The sequence below is a fragment of the Elgaria multicarinata genome, chromosome 19, assembly GCF_023053635.1.
Source record: "Elgaria multicarinata webbii isolate HBS135686 ecotype San Diego chromosome 19, rElgMul1.1.pri, whole genome shotgun sequence".
NCBI classification, from domain to species: domain Eukaryota; kingdom Metazoa; phylum Chordata; class Lepidosauria; order Squamata; family Anguidae; genus Elgaria; species Elgaria multicarinata.
Window position 1 is genome coordinate 630124 of NC_086189.1, and position 20982 is coordinate 651105.

The following is a 20982-nucleotide window of genomic DNA, read 5'->3' on the forward strand; positions in this document are numbered from 1 at the left end:
CAAAGCAGAGGCACCAGAATCTGCCTCAGCTGTTAAAGACTTGGGTATTTTTGAAAGCTTCATCAAGTGAATTAAGCTTCTGCTTACTTCTGAAATGCATGCTTGGAATGCAAGGAGCCTGGCTTGGGCTTCGTGATAGATTTTGTAGTCCATGCACAATTTGTACACCTCCAGCAGCAGCAGCAGAGGGGAATCCTTTATACAGTAAACATACAATGATCCTTCTGCAGGCAAAGGTTCTTTTTTGTGGGTCACTGTTGGTCATGAGTGTTTTCATCTAAGGATGACCCTTCATCGCCCATGATGTGGAACTCTGAGAAAAAGGCCTCTGACCCATTCTGTTTTGCCTGACCTCTGGGCTGCTTTGACTGACCTCTCCTTTCCTACATTTTGATCTGTGGTTGCCTCACCTCTGCTGAGCTCCAGGTGCCCGACTGCCCACCAAACCTGCAACAGGAAAGCTGCCCTCCTAACCCAGCACTTCTTAGCTAAAAACTGGAGATCCCCTTGATGCCAAGGGCTGAACATGCTCAAGGTGAAAGACCCCAAAGAGGAGGCTTGATAACCTGAGTTTGAAGGGTATGGCTCCCGTGGCTTTTAGAAATAATAATTTAAAAACCTCAATATTTAAAAAAATTCCTAAGAATCAACAGATGTACAGATCTGTTTTGAACTTGGCATGGCTAAAGCCCTACTTAAGAGCTATTGTGGTACAAAGTTTCATCTCTTTACCTTTAAAAATGATGGTGTGTTGTTGTTTTTTAAAAATTAAAGCCTCAAAATTTGAAAATTCCTAAAAATCAACAAATGAATGGATATGCTTCAAATTTGGCATGGATAAAACTCTACCTAGGAGCTACCACTGTGCCAAGTTTCAACTCTTTATCCTTAAAAATGGCAGTGCTGTAAGCATTTTTGTTAATTCCAATTAAAGTAGAGCGACCCTTGAGGTGGGGAGGATGGGGAAAAATGGATTTTTCTTCAAATTTCATAATCCCCCTTTCCAGATTTGTTCCTAAAATCCTAACAAACCCCAACACCTGGAAGAAGTCCAGGATAATAGTAATACCAAAACCTGGGAAAGACAACGCAAAGGTGGGATCCTATCACCCAATCACATTACTCAATCAGGATCAATTTTTTTTTCATAACTTTTAGTTCAACGATTAAATAGGTGGTAGGTCTTCAGGTAGACCAGACTGGACTTATTCCCCAAAGACATATATCTGGACCGATACAACCAGTCTTAAATATTATCTATGATGCAAGCAGAACAGGTCACTCATTGTCACTAATTTCACTCGACATAGTCAAGGCTTTTGACTGTCTTGAATGGCAATACTTGTGAAGAGTCCTAAACTATTATCAGCCAGGAACCTCATTTGTGACCGCAATTTCCAAATTATACGCTGCTAGTACTGCAACGGTGCGTACTAACAATATAGATTCTCCGCCTATCAGCTTGGCACGGGGAATGAAACAAGGCCTCTGCTCTTCACCCTAACATTATACACCAACCCCCAGGTATTCTCGGACACAGAGGAGGGTGTGAAGAACATGTGATGAACCTGTATGCGGATGACATGATAATTCTGCTGGGGGACCCACATCAATCAGTTTCTAACCTAAAGGAAGAACTTGAAAATTTCAGACAAGTGGCAGGTTGAGAAGTTAATTATGAAAAATCTACTATCATGTCATACAACATTCACCCCAACCATCAATACCTTATTAGCCATACCATGGGAACACTAATTTGTAGAACTTCCTTTAGATAAATTAACAAATTGTTTAAAATAAATGAAATTATTAAAACTGTGATTACAGACTTGAAGAAATGGAATAAATGGAACCTTGGCAAATTGCTACAATACAAATGATTCCCCTAACCCTAACCCTAAAATTGTATTAACCAGGTTTTCTGTAACAGCTGATTAAACCCCAATTCTTAGGGGACTGTTCTATTCTCTGTTATATAAAGAAAGAAAAGAGAAAAACAACAATAACAATGCAGGAAGTGCATAGACGTCTCTCAACGAGAACACTCAAGGAGGGGATGGCCGAGGGCCAGCCCACATCACCGGCAGGCCCAGCGTTGAATGAGGCGGCCTGGGGCACATTGCAGATCGAGCACCTGAAACCTCCTCAGCTGGCCGAAAGGACTGTTTTTGAGCATCCTGGCCACGACGTCATGTGCCGCAAAGGATCTCATAACGCCTCCAGCCAGCAGGAACTCCCCTGTGAAGTCAGCCCACTGGATGTCTGTGTATACATTGTAACGGATGTCAGGGTCTACCTGACGTCCCTGCCAGGTAGGCTCCTGGACCAAACGTCCCAAGCTCCCAGGCAACCCATCTCCCTAGCCCTGTCCACAACCGGGAAGAGCCAGATGTTCCAAGAAGAAAGCACAAGCACACATTAGGGACCAAAGGAGGTTTATTAACACCACTAAGGGCGTTGCTAGACCTACCGGGTGTTCCGTCGTTGAGGAGCGGTGAAAGCGGCTTTTCCCGTTCAGCCGTGACGCCTCATGCTCCACACCTGCCTTCAATTTGTGGCGGAAGTTTGCGCCGGTTGTGCTGCTGCCGCCGCGAGAACGGTTGCGCAGCCACACCGGCCTGATTGCCGCGGCTTTTTTTTTCGCTCGCTGCACGGTTTGCGCACGTCCGAAAGACCGCAAACTTGCGCAGCCGTCAGCGATGCCGCCGCCGGCCCTGGCGGCGGCAGCGGCGGCAGTGCCAGTGCCAGCTGAAGTGCTGCTGGTGCTGTTGAGGGTCAACATTGATGCGCTCACTTCCTGATGGGGGTCATGGCGGGTGTCATATGACCCGAGGTCAATCGTCTGCATGGCCACTCTGTGCCTACATCTCCCATCATGCCTCTGAGGTGTCGGCGGCGATGACCGCCTCTGTGCCCTGTGCCCCATCCCAAGGAGCCAACCCACATCTGGCCGTAGCCATGGCAGCAGCCCACAAACAGCTCTGCCCTCTGCCAGCCTGGTACCCACACTAACAGGCAGCGTACAGCACCGCCATTATGCGGCCACGGTAGCTGCCCACCGCAAGGAGTCACCAGCCACTTTTCCGGTCCTCCGGTCCTGCGCAAACTGTCACTGGGGAAATAATAAAAAAAAGCCGCTCCGCCGCGCTGCCCCAGCTGGTGGACTGCGCGCAAATGGCGGAGGCGGCTTGACCGAAGCCGCTGACCACTCCCCCTTAGCACGCCTTTTCCTGACCAGTGCCGACCGCAGTGACCTCACATCCTCCCACACGTACTCCGAATTACCGCGGGACAGCAGGAAAAGGCGCCCTAAAACTCACTTTTTTAAAGTCGGGAGAAAGAGGCTTCACCGCGGGATAACGGCGGATCCTCGTGAACGTCATCTGGAAGCCTCGACGTGACTGCGGAAGGTAACGCGCGCTAGAGCCTCGTCTAGTAACGCCCTCAGACTAACATGTAAGGCCTTGGTCGGTAAAAGCTAAGCGGAGGGGACAAGGGAAGGTTGGGAGAAGGGGGTGAGGGAGAAAGGAGTGAGAAAGGAAATTGAGGGAGAAAAGGCTAGCCATTACCCCAATAAAACCATCAGTCATTTCACCACCCAGCCGCAGCGGCAGCGGCTGACCTTGTCCACAATACCCCAACACATTAAAACCTAAGAAAAGCCTAACTAACTCCGAGCAGCCCCCTTTGACTGCCCGGACCTGATCTTCTGTTCGACACACGTGTCGTCCAGTCAGGAAGATGACGACTCCTTGACACTGGACTTTTTATCCCTTCTTCGACCACCTGGCCCCATGACCGACGCCAACCAACCGATGCCCTTCCCGGGCTTCCGGCGACCCCTCCCAACAGGAGCGAGACCCACATCTTAGCAACATTCTTTCCCACAGCTGAAATGGGTTAACATCTAGGCAGCCCCTGAGAACTCCCAGGTGCTAGAGCGGGAGTCGGAAGCGCCAGGCCAAGACGACCTTGGCAGGCGCTCCCAGCTCTCTCCCTCCCACCCGAGCCTGGGACAGCGAAACTTGAAACACCATGAAATGCACTTTGCTCGTTCTTGGTAGACACAAAAAGCAACATTAGATCAAAGCAGACCCATTTCAGACCCATTGTCCTTTGCATTATGCAAACCATGTGGGGCACGGAAGATTCGGCTGTGAATAGCATGGCAATAACCAGCCAACGGTGGTTGAACTTTGGTGTGAAGTTTTGCGGAAAGGCTCAGTGGTGGAACACATGCTTTGCATGCAGAAGACCCCACACTCGATGGGTGGCCTCTCCAGGTCGAGGGGAAAGGCTCCTGCCTGAAGCCCCAGCGAGTGGCTGCCAGTCAACGCCAACTAGACTAAGGAGCATGGACTGACTCGGTACGAAGCCGCATCCATGTTCTCAGGGTGAAACACCAGGGGTGCTGCTTCAGCGGAATCCTTGTAGCACAGAGGCCCCTTTAAAGGGAGGGTGGAATTCAGCTGCTCTTGGGCGTTCTGTGGCAGTTGGTGGTGGACTAGGGATTGTTGAGATTTGAAGAAAGAGAGAGTTGCCTTGCGCCTTTCTTCTGCCACGAGCAGCAGAGAGGTTGGGGAACTTTCCTGCGCCTGGACTAGGAGAAGGAGCAGTGGGAGGCACTGTCCAAGGCTGGGACCAGGGCTTCCTTCCAGGGCATTCACAGGAGCAGACAGAGGGAGCCAAGCGCCAGGATGCCGTATACTGGCAGGGAGTGGATACGTTCACATGCCCCGTATGCCATGGTAAGCAAAGCCTGGCTCTTTGTTTCTCTCGGTACCCGATCCTTCTCCCAAAAGGCAAGTAGCCGTGCTTCATGGCGGGCAAGAGTCTGAACCTGAATTCCCTGCATCCAAGGCCACTGTGACGTGTTTGTTAGCCCACTAAATTGACCAGTTGGGTGCTCCCAGGAGTCTTGCTGCTCCACCCATAGGATGACTGACTGCTGACGGGATGTCTGGCACCAGGGAAGCGGAAATCAAGCCTACGGGAGCCGAGATGGCCGAGAACATTTCTCCTGCAGGCACCGACACAATGGCCAAGTCTGCAGTCTTCACCAACCCCAACAAAGTGCGCCATGCAGCATGTTGAGTGATCCCGGCTGTGTTCTTCCGTAGTGCAAGAATGAGCCCAAACTGCACAGTTCCCACCCTAAGCCCTGTGGGTAGACGTCACACTGAGAGAGGCCCCCTGGCCACCGGTACTTTGGGCTCCAGGGAGAAAGTCCCTTGGTGACCTTTGCATTGGGCAAAGACTAACCCAGGCGTGTTTCTGGCTGCCTTCTCCCATGGGTGGGGTTTGTGGCTGGCAGTTGGCAGCTGTTCCTTCTCCCGGCAGGGGCCTTAATCTCCAAGAAGGTCTGTTCCTCCCTGTGACCCTAGGTGGTGAAGAAGACCGTCTGCCGCAGCAGTTCTCTCCCTCAACCAGGGAAGACGCCTGGCTAGGACAAGACCATCGTAACCCCCCACCATGGTCTGTCCTGTCCTGGCACTCGTGTATCCCGGAGATGCTGGGGGGTGAGTGGGAAGCACAAGACTCTTCTCTCCCCACGCCCATAGCTCAGTATTATGCCCGACACGGCCAGGGATCAGGAAGCCATCATTTGGAAAGCAGGTGGAGGGCTAACGTGCTTTATACGGGTGGCAGCAAGGCATCCGTCTCCCCAGACCTTTGTTGGCAGCTGACTGAAAATATGCACCAATGGTTGGTTGTGACGTGTGGATGTGCGCGTGCGGGTATTGAAGTGGGTGATTCTGTGGATTTTAAGGGTTTTCTTTTCAGCCCCGATTTAGGAAGAGACCTGCGGCCACCAGCGCATCCTCATCTGGCACAACTACAAGGGGACTTTCGGGTAACGATTTAGGCAAATCTTTTTTTCCTTTCTTTTCAAATTTTCAAATTTATTTTAATGTAACCAACAAATGATCAGTCCCCTAACAACTGATGCGTAAACAGCTGTTATATAGAATTAATTACGTAATACAATTTTTTTGGGGGGGGGGGAGAATAATACAAAGAAGGAAAGAAAAGCAAAAAAATGGAAGGGAAAAGGAATAACAAAATAAACAAATAAATGAATTAATAAGTGTGCTGTATGGTCTTCATTTGTTGTTATAATGTCCAAAAAATGAAGACCACACTAACCATTTAGTCAAATGCTTCCCTTTGTCTTATTTATTAGTTTAAAGATATTTAAATCTGTAGGCTGTTGTATTCAATAGGGATGGGTGAATCTGTCATGCTCAATTTCACTCTGGTTCCCATTTTTCACTCAGGTTTCCTCTATATATATATATATATATATATATGCTTTTTTCTCCTAATTCCGCATTGGATTGCAATATGTTTTTGAGTCTGCATATGCACGCTTTCAATTTTTTTAAGCATTCCCCCAAATGAACACATTTTTGTGCACAATTTTGCCAATGTACACATTCCCCCACCCACATTGAATAAAGTCTTTTTTGTGCATTTTTGCAAATATGTTAATGTTTGTCTGCATTTTTGAAAGGTGTACATTTTTGTATACCATCATTTTCATTTTGGTGGCTGAGATGGCCTGGACAGAATCAGATGTTTTCTTAATGCAGGATTTTAAAGCATAGATTACTAACTGCACTATCGCATACAATCACATGAGAAGAAATAATCCCATAAGTACATATTTCAGCACGGCCCTCACCCATCCTGTGAGACTGGGCAAGCATCCACTCAGCCAGTCCATAGAGCTGCCTCTGGGAACAGATGCTATTTGGCTAGCTTTATTAGCACGGACAATAGCATCATTCATATGGGCTTCAACCCCTTGAAAAGGGCTATTTACATACACGCAGCCTTCCCATGAAAGAACTGCACAGGCTCTGCCTTCCTCTTTGAGTATGAAATCTATGGCCATCCGATTCGGTATTCCCATTGGTCTGATCTGTTCTGCCTTGCCCAACTCTCCAACAGACTGCTTGAATTCATCTGCCCTGATTTCGAACAACCGCTTGAGGTCTTATGACATATTGTCTCAGGCAGGCTGTTCCCACCACTGGGAGAATCCCTACTGTGGAGCACCCAACCAACTTCCCTTGAGTGAGGGGATTCTTATAACCGTTCTCTAACATTGCCTTGGAATCCTCAACGGTGCATCTATTGCAATGTCTCCCATATGCCGTACCAATTGCCACGCAAGATCTTGTAAGCCTTAATACCACGTACAAAATAATGACCTTCGAGTGCAATGGCGTTTCTATCAGAGCCAAGTGTGAAGTATGCATAGTGGCCTCCAAATGGTATAACACTGCCTCTATCTTTGGCGGTGGGGGCACTTACTTTGGTACCATTTAGGTAGCATTCTCCCTTTGAGGCCCAGACACATTCCCAGACAGTAGCATTAGAGAACTCTGTACACCGCGCACCCTCTGCCACATTCGTTAGATCACGTACTGTGTAGAATGTTTTAAAAGTTTGGCAAGTTTGGCCTATTTTAACCCGCAGACTTCCTTGGCTTGTTTCACTGGAATGACTTCATGCACACCCAATCTCCTGCTTTCAACTTATGGCCCCTTTTGTGCTGGTTGGGAGCAGGTAAAGCAACTTTGACCTGTGGAAAGCGTCCTTGCATAGAGTTGGTTAGCTGGACCAATGGTCTCTAATCCGCTCATCGACCCGCTGCAGTTCACTGCATGGTGGTGGTGAAGCTGGTACACGCATTGGCCTGCCCATCACAATCTCATGTGGTGACCGACCAAGGGGACCTGGAGTGACCCTCATTGCATACAAGGCTAGAGGCAACGCCTCTGGCCATTTGAGTCCCATCCCTTCACAGATTTTGGCAATTTTGTTCTTTGGAATCCCATTATGCCTCTCCACGAGCCCTGTGGATTGCGGGTGAGAAGGACCACGACGGCGTAGGTCTACGCCCAAAGCCTTTTCTAGGACTGAGATCACCTTGCTGGTAAAACGAGTCCCCCAGTCACTCTGTAAAGTAGCTGGCAATCCAACTCTCAGGATGAGTTCCCAGAGCAGTTTCTTGGCATGGCATCCGCCCTCAAGGTCAGATAGGCCTCAATCCGTTTGGAGAACATGTCGATTCTGACTAACTCATATTGAAATCTTTGACATTTGGCCATTTGGATGAAATCAATCTGCAATTTCACCTGCGGGACCTTGACTGCGTTCCCCACATTATGCTTTTGACATGACATACGTTGTTTGGTTTGGTTTGTTACCATGGTTTGGTTTGTTATTGGCTTGTGGGTGGGGGGTTCACGTACGATCCCATCAGGATCCGGCTTGCAGCCCCATTTGAGCCATTCTTGTTGCTCACCAAGGCCGGCTGCACGTTGTGTTGCTGCCAAATGTCCAAGGGCACTGGGCAAAGTGTGGGTGGCATCCTGGACTATCCCTACGAAGGCTCTTGTGGCCTTTCCTGCGGCCTGATCTGCCCAGTCGTTTCCCCATTTTATTGGATCTTCTCCTGTCTGGTGTCCTGCCCGTTTAACCACTGCACCTGCAAGGGGTTTCTGCAAAGCATTCAATTGTCCCTCTACACTCTTTGCGTTCTTTATCGGTGTCCCTGTTGCTGTTGGGAACCCTCTATTTCCCCACAGAATTCTGAACTTGTGGACTGTCCCAAATGCATATCTAGCGTCTGTATGTACTGTGACCTTCCGGCCTTCATGCATCAAACAAGTTCGAGGGAGCGCAAACCATTCCGCTCCCTGAGCTGACAAACTCCCTGGCAGGGCTGCAGCTTCGAATTCCACTCCTGCGCTTCCTGCCACAGCATATCCTGCCAATGGCCATCCTTCTGCCCCCCTTTTGGCAGAGACACCCACAAAAACAACTTTGTCCCAAGTACACTACTTTCCGCTGCACCCACTGCACAGTCAATCTTACACAACAAGTCTATACCTAGTACATTGACTGGAGTGCTCCAAAATCTCATGTTCCAAAATCTCTTGCCTCCCTGGCACTTCCACTGACACGTCCTCTGACATTGGCCGGGTTTCAGACACCCACTGAATCCAATCGCGTTCACATTCTTTTGCCCTAGAGGCAAGGCGCACTTTTGTGGGTTAAGAGTGGAATCTGTAGCCCCTGTATCCACCAAAAGTTCTACTTCGCACCCAGGTACTTTCAAAGAGACTTGAGTACCCACTCCCGGGTGGGGAGTGACTTGAACACAGGCAAAATGCATAGCATCTTCCAAATCCCAATCATAGTCTGCTCCAATCCAGACCCAATTTCTATCACTTCCAGACCACAACCTTTCTCTACACATTTGTGTAAACCCATCATTTTCTGAGTCTGAGTCACTTCCCCCCTTCTTCCGCATGCCTCTGTAGCTGCGCTTTCCTATGGCACTTTCTTTTCAACGTAAGGACATTCTCTTTTCCAGTGCCCTGTCTGACCACAATGAAAACACTCTCCTGAGCCTGGGCTGAAAGGCAGCACCTCAGCTCTCAGTCCTCCAACTGGGGTTCCCTGCAGCTGCCCCCCTTGCCGTCCTTGACCTCTTCCTCGCCTTCCTCTGCCACTAAAACCTCCCCGACCCCCTCTTCCGCTATTCCCTCCACCCCTGCCTGCCTGTGTTTTCAAGGGAGTCGCCTGCATAACCATGATGGAACCATTTAGGTCTTCTCTCTTCCTTTCTTGAGCACCCAGACATTGTTATACTGCATTCACTGGCTCCTTCACAGTCTTCTCCCCCACCCTAAAATTACATGTGTATATTTCTGCTGCACAGGTCCTGGCAGCCCCTTTACAGAGAGATCCACCATTGCAGAAGTTGCAGTCTCTTTGGCATTTGCAATTTCCACTTAACCAAATAAATCTTTGACCAGTCTGCCTTAGCCGGAAAATCCTTGTCCAAACCTTCCATCAATTTGTCTCTTTTGTCCACCAAGTCATCATATTCAGGTGCATTCATTGGCCATTGTGAGCTTTCTTTGAGAGCCTGTACAGCTAACGTTCAGCTAACGGGGAAGGGGCCCAGCGCTTGGGCAAGGGAAGCTGTTGCCCCCTGGGCTTACCTGCAGGACAACAGACCCCAGTTCTTCTTTCAGCAGCTTCTTGAATCGTTCTGTGCAGGGGTGGACACCGTGTAGACCTCCAGAAACTTGGGCCAACAACTCCCATCAGCCCAAGCCAGCATAGCCGATGGTGAGAATCATGGGAGTTGTAGGCCAAAATATCTGGAGGGCCACAAGTTGGCCGCCTCTGGATTTTCTTGTGGGATATCGGACTGACTTTTGTCCTTCATTTCCATCCAGATGCTTCAGGATACCAGCAAGTAGTTCATCAGCTGCTCCACGACTCGCCGCTTGGGGATCATCCGCTCTTCAGAAACCCATTGCCTGACCAAAAGAAGCGTGAGGTAGGTGGGGTCACCCAATGAAGTGGATTGCCAAGAGGTCCGGAACAGAGGCGGGGAAGTGTTTCTTCACACAAGGCATAACTCACGGATGGAGTTGGATGCCAAAGAATGGGGTGAGAAGCACAAGCCTAGATGGCTTCCACAGGAGATTAGACCCATGATAGGATGGAGGGGGTCTATCAGTGGTTCTTAATCCTGGAAGCTGAATATGGAACCTCCACATTCAGAGGCAGTATACTGCTAAATACCAGCTGCTGGGTAGCAAGACTAGGGGGAGGGTATTGCTCTTGCCACCAGGCCCTGCTTGTAGGCGTCATTGAAGCATCTGGTGCGATCATAGCAGAAGGTAGGATGCTGGGTGGATGGACCTTTACTCTGATCCAGCGGAGCTGCTCTTAAGCTCTTATCACAAAACACGGTAACGTAAAACAGTGCAAAATGATTGCTTGTCACAAGCAAAATATTGTTAATGACAATATTTTAGGGCCCCACCCACACGACTGATTTAGTGCAGAGGGGCAGCACACCAGGTTTGTTTGTGACTGATGACACTGTCGCCAATCCACAGTGACCCCGCAGTTTTGGAAAGTCCTTTTAGTGCATCTTTTTCCCCTTAAAGGCTGCTACCCTGCAGTTCCACTACAGTGTGCCCCAGCCCCCGGCATTAAATCCTGGGCATGCCTATTTCTCTGACCTGGCTGTGAACTGGTCAAGCGGTGGGGCCACCCCTTCCTCCCCCATTTCCCTCTTTATCCCCAATTGAAATAGGACTGCTTTTCCATTCACAATACCTAGCCTCATTTTTCCATTCACAGTATCACAGTGGTGCCGTTTCAAGCATTCACATTAGTGCAGTAGTGCTGTTTCAAGCATTCACAATAGCATTGTACCTCTTTTCCTGTCTTTCAGGCATTCCCAATAGTGTAATAGCTCTTTTCCCCATTTACTAGCATTAACTGTTTCAAGCATTCACAATAGCGCAGTAGCTCCTTTCCCCTTTCACAGGCTGTAGCCTGTTTTTTCCATTCGTGAAGTAAAGGCGATACGGCCGCTCTGCATGTCTGTCATTTAGAAAGACAAACCTATTTGCCATGGAGCAGCGCGAAGGCTGGGGTGAGAATAATCCATGAGAACTGGATAGTAGCCTCGTCTGTTCCCGGACAGCAACCAGTTAGCACACTTTGTTCGCTCACATGGCCCAGATGGCTTCCTGCGCTATAAGATTACCAGCTAAAAGGGATCACCTTGAAAGCGCTCAGCCGGCACTGAACACGCTTATCTCGAACATGGGGTGAAAATTATTGGCTAGTCCTGAATCTGCCAGGGCACTCGCCTCAAGTTTGCATCGCATGTGTCTTTTTTCAGAGAGGGAATTTATTGCACCTGCTGGTATTGTTGCCGCCCACTCCCCACAAGCTTACTCTTCGCCGTGCAAGCAGGCTTCGTCCGACAGCTTTGCAGAGAATGCGCCCTTCTAAATCCCACGTCAGAGACGACCCAGAGGACGAAGAGCTGCGCCAGCCGAAATATGATTTTGTGCTCAAGTTAGTGCTTTATCTCTTTCTTGTGTGTGTGATGAGTATTGGGAGAATATGCAAACCTGGTGAGAGTCCTGGTGGTCTTAAACTGTGTCCCGTTCTGGTTTTAATCTAGAGCATTAGCTTAAAACCAGATGAAAACTCTTGTTGGATGTGATTAGTGCTCACTACTCCGTTCAAGATCATGTTTGGTGCCCGCATACTTGAGTCAGCTTTGTGACTCCTTGTTCTAAAGGGTTCCCTCAAACTTCGTAAAGACTGTTTCCTTCTTCATGTATCTAACCAAAGATAATGATGTAGTGTACAGATGTTGAACAGTACCATAGACTGGAGCTCCAGTTCTCCACCGCATCATACCTGAGACATGCCTTTGAACTCCCTCTTCTCACAGAACTACAATTCCTGGGGTTCCTTGCGGAGAATCAGTTCAAACCTGTGTTCTAGAAAAAGCCCTTTCACAATCTTTCTTCTTTTATCCTTCTCTCGAAATACTTAAATAAAGAGGGGGAGAAATATTTTCTTTGATGTTTTCATTTCCTGCCAAGCAAGGCTCCCTTCGATAGGAAAGCAGCTTTAAAATACGAATGAATGAATTAACGAATAAATAAATAAATTTATTATTAATTCGTTAATTCATTCCTTCATATTTCAACTCTGCTTTTCTGCCAAAGAGGGCCTTTTTGGCAGAAAATGAAAACCTCAAAGTAAATGTTCTCTTTTTTATGTTTTCATTTCGGCAGCAAAGTCGATACTACCCCAGAAAATCACCCCACTTTTCTAAATTTAGAAATTCAAGCGCAGAAAGAGACAGAACCTGCCAGAATGCAAGAACATTGGAAAATATCTCCTAAGAGAAAAGTGTTTTCTTTTCAACACCGAGGAGAAAGCCTTGTTACGTTCTTTTTGTGCTTTGCCAGTAGAGGCACAGAATGCAATTGCAATGAGATTTGAGTGCCTGAAAGAAAAGATGAGAAATCTCCAGGCAGGAAATGGGAGATGCACAGACTCTGAAGAAGGGGCATTCTGGCTAATGGAGGGCTATTGTTCAGCCCAGCCAGACCATAGTCATAAAGGAAGGGATGGAGATGAACAGGAACCTCTTAGGCCTGGGAAGGGCGCATCATCTTGCCTCAAGGCAGTAGAGATTAACCCACTAAGTAAGATTGAACAGAGATGCCATACGAGGGAAGTAGTATGCCCACTGTAAAATTTACGGACTTAAGAAGACCTTCTGCCTGGGCAGGTATGAGATACCTGGAAGATGAGGCATTTGGCTCCCCGCAGAGACTAGCCAAACAAAAGGCAACATCCAATATCCCTTATCCAAGAAAAGACATGTGTCCAGCACTTTCAAACGTTAGTTGGTTGAGTCCCATAATGTTGCCCACTGACACATACCCTTTTCTTCTCATCCATGTTGGAACAAATGGTATTGCCAAGCGGAGCTACAAAGAAATCCCATCAGATTTTGAAGCTCTGGGAAGGAAACTCAAGCACTTTGGGGCCCAGATAGTTTTCCCATCCATCCTCCCGGTTCTTGGAAGAGGAAAAGAAAGGGAAAGAAGAATACTCTGGGTGAATGACTGGCTACGAAGGTGTGTTGTACAAGTTCTTTGCCCTTAGGGACGAGATCCAATCAGCCCCTAAGCACGACTCCACACTTCCAGCGACAGAGGGTTCAAAAGCACTTTATTGATTAGTAATCAAGGTCTGGTCTCTAAAGGCGAGCAGTCAGACAACCGAAACAGGGGATTCAGCACAGCTTTTGAAGCTTGAAAGGGGCAGTGCCCAGTAGCGGCATTAACCAATCAGAACGTAACACTGGAGCATAGCTAATCTTTGCTAAACAATCCCTTTGCTCACAGTAAGTTACAGTAAGATAACTTTTGCCTGGAGCCGAAGCTATTGTTTTCGTTAGATAAGACAGATACAAGGAGACACCCTTGGAGACGTGGCGTTTTGCTTACTACATAATGGCTGCTTCACAGTTTCCTTAAGAAAATGGAGGCACCTATGCTAACAGGTGGTGCCGACGTGAGAGATCTGGATTCTGGGACCACGGGCTACGCTACTTGGAAGATGGACTGCTGGCAAGGGATGGGTTGCACCTCCTAAGGGCTGGGAAGAATGTGTTTGGTCACAACATGAAGAACTTGATCAGGAGAGCTTTAAACTAAATCCTAAGGGGGCAGGAGACGTAAACTTCTAGGCAACAATGGATGAAGGCTCATGCACCATAACACAGAGAACAGCTCCAACAATGTAGGAATGAAGCCAGGCTACAAAGAACATGGTCTTCGATGTCTGTATCCCAGTGCCCAGAGTATGGGAAACAAGAAGAATGAACTTGAACTCTTAATACATGAAGGCAAATACAACTTGATAGGTATAACTGAAACTCGGTGGAATGACTCCCAAGACAGGAATATAGCAACTGAAGGATATAACTTGTTCAAAGAGAACAGAAGAAATAGAAAGGAAGGCGGAGTTGCATTATACATTAAAAATACTTATCCCTGCACAGAAATACCAACGGGTTTTTATTTATGATTTGGATGAGGAGATGCAGGGAATGCTTATCCAATTTGCATATGGCACAAAACTGGGGGAGGGGATAGCTAATACTCTGGAAGACAGACACAAACTTCAAAGTGATCATGATAGCCTGGAACACTGGGCTGAAAACAACACAATGGAATTTAATAGGGATAAATGCCAAGTTCTACATATATGGGGGGGGGGCAACCAAATGCACAGTTACAAGATGGGGGATACTTGGCTCAGCAATACTACAAGCGAGAAGGATCTTGGAATTGTTATAGAACACAAGCTGAATATGAACCAACGGTGTGATGTGGCTGTAAAAAAAGCAAATGCTATTTTGGGCTGCATTAATAGAAGTATAGCTTCCAAATCGCGTGAGGTACTGGTTCCTGCCTATTCGGCCCTGGTTAGGCCTCATCTAGAGTGTTGCATCCAGTTCTAGGCTCCACAATTCAAGAAGGATGTAGACAAGCTGCAGCGTGTTCAGAGGAGGGCAACCAGGATGATCAGGGGTCTGGAAACAAAGCCCCATTAAGAGAGACTGAAAGAACTGGGCATGTTTAGCCTGGAGAAGAGAAGATTGAGGGGGGACATGATAGCACTCTTCAAATACTTGAAAGGTTGTCACACAGAGGAGGGCCAGGATCTCTTCTCAATCCTCCCAGAGTGCAGGACACGGAATAACGGGCTCAAGTTAAAGGAAGCCAGATTCCAGCTGGACATCAGGAAAAATGTCCTGACTGTTAGAGCAGTAGGACAATGGAACCAATGACCTAGGGAGGTCGTGGGCTCTCCCACACTAGGCATTCAAGCAGCAGCTGGACAACCGTCTGTCAGGGATGCTTTAAGGAGGATTCCTGCATTGAGCAGGGGGTTGGACTTGATGGCCTTATAGGCCCCATCCAACTCTACTATTCTATGTTTCTATGGAATCAAGGAGGAGGAAGAGCTATCTGAGGTGCAGATGACAAACCTGGGCTATATAAATTGACAACGCAAACAGCAGGATCATAATCTGAAAGACCCCCAGCCCAGAAACATCAGCAGGAGGAAATCAAAGGAGGGTTTGCTTGAGGCCAAAAAAGGATGTCTTCTGCTCTTATGTCATGGAATACAGCTGGGGGGGGGGGGGGAGAGAGGAAGGCCAGAGCTCAGGATTGTGAGTTGATGACATATTTATCTATAGACACACTGATATCACTGCAAGAAACATGGCTCACTGCAACAGATGAGTTACTGATTCCACATTTTACAGTGTAGTTAAACCGACAAAAGAAATCACAGGGCCAGACCTGTAAGGGGTTTAGCCATCCTGGTTAAAGAAGAGCACTTGGAGCGAGTACTGACGGAGCTGAATATGGAGTTCCCAAAGGCTTTGCTTATCCTATGAGATGATGTTAATGACAGACTGGACTCATCACTACCATTAGTTGCAGAACACGGTGGTATATCGCAAGATGTCCCTGTAGAACTAAATTACTGGAAATTCAGAGTTGTGAAGATAAATTGTGCTGCTTTAAATTTACTTAGGCTAACATAGATGTTTGGATTGCATGTTGTAGGCGGCAATGGTCCCAGCACTACATATCCTTTTACTCATTTCTTGGCTTATTCCAGCACTGTTCTTGATTACATTTGTGTTTCCAAAGAAAAAGCACATCTATTAGCACATTTATTAGATTGTAAGCCTATGCGGCAGGGTCTTGCTATTTACTGTTTTACTCTGTACAGCACCATGTACATTGATGGTGCTATATAAATAAATAATAATAATAATAATAATAATAATCTATTCTCCAGTGTAATGGTTCCCCCTAGGGAAGACAGGGATCCCCAACTCATAGTGGTAATGCTGGTTGCTGAATCCGACTTAAGACTTGAAACTTTTTCAGACCACTGGTTTTCCTAGAACCAGGAAATTTATCAGGAAAAGAGATGAAAATAGCAAAAAAATAAATACGATCAAACTGGAAGCATTTCAGAATTTGAATATGGCTAGATCTTTGCTCAATATCACTGTGTCTTGTGATTCTGATCCTGACTGAGTTCTACATGCGCATCAGGCCGTGTGTGATACTCTGAAACCTTTCTTAACGACTGCTATACTGTCAGTTCAAATGATACAAAGCCTATGAAGACTTTATGGTTTGATAAAGAATGCAGAACACTGAGAAGGCATTTGAGAAGACACATATGACGAGCACAAGTGTCACATCACCCTGAGGATCACTGACATCAGTTGCCCATGCGCAATCCCTAATCCGTTTGCTGAGTCTCAGATACCCTGGGTCAATGCATGCGACTTTGGATATTTTTCAAGCAAAGGTGATCCCAATGCTAACATTCAGTGCAGAAACGTGGGGATATGCAAATCTCACCAAAAGTGAACAAGTTCAAAATGGCCCCAGGGGTTTCAAAACTGAAATGGGGATGAGAATGATTACAGGTCTAGAGAAACAGAGAATAAGCAATCTAGGTACTTCATGGCTGCAGAAATTCTCAAATTACTAAATTTTGGTTGCTCCTTACAGGCTTTAAACCCATGGGGAAATGTTACTAGAAATTGCTTTAAACAATAAGTCTTGGATGTTGACACCCAGTCTGATATAGCTTTCCTTACATCCTCTAGAATAGCTAGGTGGTGGCAGGTACCAGACATCAGCATCAACGCAAAGGAACCTCTTAATCTCCATGACGGTGGAATACTGAAGGGCTTTCAATGGATTGCGCTTCGAACAAATGGACTGTATGATGAATTCCACTAGGTTTCATGGTGTATCTGTCCAAGAGAGATTGTGTGTTTGTGAGGAAGCGGCTTTGGAGGATTTGGCAGGTTATACTCTCAAATGTCAATTATACATTGACAGGAAAGCCCATTAGTTAGATTGCCCCCCCCTTTTTTTAATGAAATTTGGGGTGTAAAGAGGAAACTGGGATTTTTGCTACAAGGAACTAAGCAATATCTGGTTTGGAGGGTTGCACCTTTTGCAGTAAAGGCTGCTCAATACAGGGAGAAGTATGTAGTTTCCATTGCTATGAATTGCCTGGGAGATGCTGAATAATGAGAAATGCGTTCTGATGCGGGTTTATATAGTGTCATGTATTGTATAAGTAAAGCTAGTTATTTTAGGAATACTTTTTAACCTTAACAATTTTACTGACAAATTTTAATTGGTCACTTGTGTAACCTTTGGACTAATGCAATAATAATAATAATAATAATAATAATAATAATAATAATAATAATAATAATATGCAAATGCCATAAAATACATATAATTAAAACATTTAAAACTAATACATTATTAAAAGCAGCACATTATTAAAAGGCATCTTAAAATTCAACTGGGTAGGCCTGCCGGAAGAGATCAGTCTTTATAGCTTTTTTAAAATCTGCAGACCGAGGGAGAAAAGTGTTTTGCAGGAGGAGCTGCCGCCGGTGGGACACGCCAGAAGAGCCGCCGGGTGGGAGGGGGGATTATTTGAATGGAAGAACACATGAGGGGGAAGCGGCCGGAGCAGCGTCTTTGAATGGGGTCGAGATTCTTCCGCAGGCGGCGCTGCCTCTCTTGCAGTACACACAGCAAAGAAAGAGGCGCTTCTTTTAGGCACATCTTTAAAAAAGGCGCACGGAAGCCCCTTCGCAACGACGTGTAGATCTGGCCCTGGAAGACTGTTAAGTTGACGAGTCTCTCCTGGCAGGTCATTCCATAATCTGGGAGCGGCAGAGGAAAAAGTCCTCTGGGTAGTAGTTGTCAGCCTTGTTTTTGTTGACTGGAGTAAATTCTTCCCAGAGGACCTGAGTGTGTGGGGCAGATTGTACGGGAGAAAGAGATCCCGCAGGTCCCCTGGACCCAAACCATGTAGGGCTTTGAAGGTGATAACCAACACTTTATACTTTCTACTTTGCCCGGAAACTAATTGGCAGCCGGTGCAGAGATTTTAAAACTGTTTATTCACTTTTTATAAAAATAAATAAATAGCAGTGGTGTCATTGGTGTGATTCCCCCCTGCTCTGAGTTAGGCCACAACCCAGTTGTGGGTCACAGCCGCCAAGGCAAGATGACTGGTCCACCCTGGTCCACTCCACAGCCGAGGGATCGTGGTGTGACTTTTCAACTGATCTTTGTCACCTTGGTCTCTCTCTCTCTCTCTTTTAGGGAGAGCTTCAAGAAGCTGGTGTCCCTCAGAAGGAAAAGCCTATGCTCTCGTGCTACTTGTACAGTTGGGGATGTCGTCTCTACCTCTGGGGATCCAAACAATAGAAAACGACGTTTACGGAGGTATGAAAAAAGCTTGATCTCTGCTATGCTGGCTTCTGAAGTAAACAAACGACATTTAAAGATGCAGCTCCCGCTGTAGTGGTTCAGCTTGAAGCATCTGCAAATCTCCTCTGTTGTAGCCGTGATGCTAGCAATGCTGTGCCAAGTTCCATGTTGTGTGTGTGGAGCTTGCGCTGCAGGAAGAAATACGAGAGCCACGTGTGTCGTAATGGTAACGCTTACGCTGGAAAACCGTCTGTCTTGCCTTCCTGTCACTGATACCATCCTGAGGGGCTGCTGCTTGGGAGCCTCCTCAAAGCGTTGCAGAGTAAGATGTGAAGGGCAAGGCCTGTTGGGTGCCTTGGAGTGTTCCAGCTCCTTAGCAGCACGTTGATCCGAGGCTGTGCTTTCGTGGGAGCCCAGTGAATATGTACATCCATATGTACACTCATTCCCTAGAACCTCCCCGAAAATTCCCCATCGTCAGTGGGCTGAATCCTCTCAGTAAATGAAAGCTGTTACCAAGCACAATTACAGGGTTTTCCATACTTAACGGGAAAACAGTCCAAAAAACAGCTGTCGTTACCTGAGTTCTGCAACCTTTCTAGACTGGATGGGGAAAGAAGATGCTGCGCTATTTGGAATGCCTGAAATAGCAGTACTGTACTTGAATTCCGCAAGCCTTCTTGTTATGGAGAGGGGCAAAGAACCCACTATCACTGAAAATCCTGCACAGGCCCTGCTCTGGCTTCTGAGATCTTGCCAGGCACAGCCCAGAGACTTCCAAGTCTACCCTTAGCCAGCTTAAGGACTAGAAACTTTTTCTTTTGAAAATGAGGTTCTCAGAATGCTGAGCGCTGTACTTCTGGAGTGTGTAGAGGTGGGGAGAAATAGGGTTGGGTGTGCTCAAATTTCTCCCAACTCTCCGATACAAAATGAGGACAATGAAATAAAAACTACCTGCCTACCTTAATGTAGAGTCAGCACTGTCCTGTTATTTAAAATGGTCTGCGAGAAACTCTCCAATTTCCCTGGTGCTCCCAGGGAAATAGACTACTTGCTGAACCATTCTAAAAGCTTTTATTTTCATGAGTTTTGTCTTAGAAGAATGGAAATGGAACATCCCCTTGGAGGACAGACGGGCCCCCACAAAATTTCATTTTTGTATTGGAGCTGTCGTGTTTTTAGGGAATGCAGTTCACCTTAGGTCCTTCAGCTGGCCTCCCCACAGTGTGCATGTTTAAATTCAGCAGTAACTTGAGGCTTCTACACATGACCTGACCCACGGGTCAGTGCTAAGAAGACAGCATTAGAATGCTGGAATGGATTTGGCCTGGATCTCTTTCCTAAACAAGTAAAGGCCAAATGTTTTCAGGCTCTGACCCTTCTGCCTACTCCAGGCTCCGATTCTGCCTCAACTTTCTAACATCTGATTTGGTTGTTTGCTTTGTTTTCCTATTCATTGTAGTTGACAAATACCTAATCCGTACAGCAACCCATGTGTATAAATTCATTAAAGGCTCGGGTAACCAGTAGTAGAATTACCCTTGGCTCTCTTCTCTGTAGGCTCTCTGTTGTAACTGTGTTGTTCCTTGTGTTGTTTCTGAACATTTTTGACTGGGCTTTTTGCAGGCATTGCCATGCATCCCGGAAGGATGGCTTCTTGAGTGCCTCTTCTTGGCCATGCCACTGTAAATAGCTTGTTCCAAAATTCCCCATATCGGCCTTGCCCAACTTGGTGCCCTCCAGATGTTTTGGACCACACCCTCAGCATTCCTGACCATTGGCTATGTGGGCTACAGCTGATGGCAGCTGAAGTCCAAAACATCTGGAGGGCACCAAGTTGGGCAAGGCCTTTCTGTTTCACAGAGGTACTTAGAGGTATGAGAGCCAGTGTGGTGTAGTGGCTAAGGTGGTGGACTGGGAGTCGGGAGATCCGAGTTCTAGTCCCCACTCGGCCATGGAAACCCACTGGGTGACTTTGGGCCAGTCACAGACTCTCAGCCCAATCTACCTCACAGGGTTGTTGTTGTGAGGATAGAAATGGAGAGGAGGAGGATTATGTATGCCACCTTGGGTTCCTTGGAGGAAAAAAGGTGGGAAATAAAATAAATAAATAAATAAAAATGATAATGATGATCCAGAAGCCACAGGCTATGGAAATCCATTGTCCTGGTTCAGGTGACTGCTCTTCCATGAATGGCACCACGCAAATAGTGTGTCTTCCTTTGTCAGCGTCACCTTGCACGCCATGGCCCTTGGCAAGCGC